This window comes from Octodon degus, unplaced genomic scaffold (genome assembly GCF_000260255.1).
Source record: "Octodon degus isolate 3935 unplaced genomic scaffold, OctDeg1.0 scaffold00148, whole genome shotgun sequence".
Classification (NCBI taxonomy): Eukaryota; Metazoa; Chordata; class Mammalia; order Rodentia; family Octodontidae; genus Octodon; species Octodon degus.
In genome coordinates, this window is record NW_004524724.1 from 3,743,381 (window position 1) to 3,745,441 (window position 2,061).

At 54.1% G+C, this 2,061-nt stretch overlaps 1 protein-coding gene across 1 annotated transcript in view; it reads right to left on the reverse strand.

The window, feature by feature from the left end:
• Positions 1–699, reverse strand: part of Dcstamp (dendrocyte expressed seven transmembrane protein) — an 11,392-nt gene extending 10,693 nt beyond the window's left edge. Inside the window, exon 1 of the mRNA XM_004642272.2 lies at positions 638–699. The gene's annotated coding sequence lies outside the window, so the exon portion shown is untranslated. The remainder of the gene's footprint in view (positions 1–637) is intronic.
• Between the last annotated feature and the right edge of the window lie 1,362 nt (positions 700–2,061).

Consider the following 2,061-nt stretch of genomic DNA (forward strand, 5'->3'; position numbering starts at 1 on the left):
AGACTGCAGTCGCCTGGGGACACAAAGCCAAAGTACCATGGACCCTCAGGTTTCCAGTCCTGCAGCAACTCTGTGAGGCCCCGGAGCAGGGTCTGCAAGTAGGACAAGAGGCGGAGGGAGGGCACTGTCCATGTGCCTTTTCTTCCTTCTTTAAAGCTGTTACAAACTTAGCTCATGCTAGAACATGCTGTTCTCTCCAGCTGCCAGAATATCTGAGGCCTCCACAGGAGGACTGCATTCCCGTCTGACGGCCCTGCCCGTCTGGCCCTGGAAAGGCCAGGAAGCTACGCTGCCTCTGCAGTGCCTGCATCCAGAGAGAGAGGGAGGGGCGCCTGGGTGCACAGAACACCACTGTGGACTCCGAACACTCTGCCCATCGCTGCACTGCTTGGAGGACACCACAGGGCTGCGGTGTGTGCAGCAGGGCCAATGGCCAGGGTATCACAGGCTAGGGGTGCAGGCAGAGGCAGCCTCGCCCAGCTGCGGCTCAGACAACCTGCATTAGGACGCCTGTCTGCCCAAGTCTCGCATCAGAAGCACTGAGGAGGGGTGCTAGAGGACCCTGCAATCCAAACCCTTCTTCCAATTCCCTGCTACTTAAATATTTAGAAATAAGATTATTCTGAAGTTTACTCACAAGTCTCTCTTAGGTCCTTTTCTGTGTACAGAAATAAATGATCTTTCCCAAGATCCTGCAAGTTTGAATATAAGGCAGGAAAAAGGGAACCAGAAATGACGAGGGCTCACAGGGCCCTGACTCACCCTCATCACCCTTTCCCAGAGCGATGAGGCACTCCAGATCAGCCCGGTGACCCTGGTGGAACCATCTCCACAGAGCACAGGCCTTGGGGATGGGCAGACGTGGGAATCAACTCTAGAAAAGAGAACTGGGCTGTTCTCAAGCCCACGGAGGCATCATGGGCTAGCCTCTCCCCCTCCTTCCCCCCCTGCTCTGAGCACCACCCCAAGGTGGGAAGGAGCTGGGACCACCCCTGCACCCTGTGGCTGGTGACAGAGTCCTGCCAGAGTTGCAAAACCTCGCAGCCACAGCCTGAGGCGTCCCTGCCTAGGAAACGAGCTTCCAGTCAGCTGTGTGGCCAGGAAACTCAGAAGCCGTGGAGACATTTCTACAGAGTCATTCCTTAGCCCTAAAGCACCTGCAGGAGGCTTTGTCTAAAAATCCCTGATCCTGCCAAAATGCAAGCACCTCGAGATGGATGCCCTGCAAACTTACAGCTGGTAGGGTGCTCCGACGGCTGGCTGGAGGCCAACAGAAGCCTCAGAACCTGCCTAGGAACAGCTTCAAAACTATTAGGTAAAAATGGCCAAGTGTGAGAACTTCCCGAGATTCACACCCTCTTATTTTAATTTTTTTTTTTTCCAGTACTGGGGATTGAACTCAGGACCCTGCGCTTGCCAGGCAAGCACTAATTCTACCCAGCTATCTCCCGGGCCTTCACCCCCTCCTTTTACAGCTGCAGCTCTGGAGTCTTGCTTCGTGAACAAAATCAGGGATGCTCAACAATACAAGCTGACTCCAACACGCAGGGTGCGTTTCCCTGCTCCCGGGAACGTGGGGGCATCACTCAATTCCATGCGACTCAACTGAAAGTTGAATCAAGGTACCCATCAATGAATTTTACTGAAACTATACTAAATGTGTAGACCCCGGGGGATGTAAAAATCAAGTCTGACTCCTGACTCAGAGGCAAGGACAGAAAGGCAGAGAGGGGCTTTGGGAGGTTTCCCGGAGGAAGCGGAGGAGCGTGTCCGATGAAGCACGCAGAATGAACACGACTTACTAGGCCACAGGTCTGTCCCAGGCAAGCTGACTCTGGAAGGTGCACTCTACAGTTTAAAACAGACTGAGCTCCACCTTGCGCCCTCCTGAGCAGCTGGGGTTGGGGACGCGCCAAAATTGAAATGAATTAATGGGGGGGGGGGAATTTCCAATGTACAGCAAGCCTGCTGGAGCTGCTGTGGACTCCTCTGTGGCTTTTGTCCTGTTCTGAGTTCTGAGCTGGGACCTAGACCTTACACCACAGAGCAGTACCTGCGGCA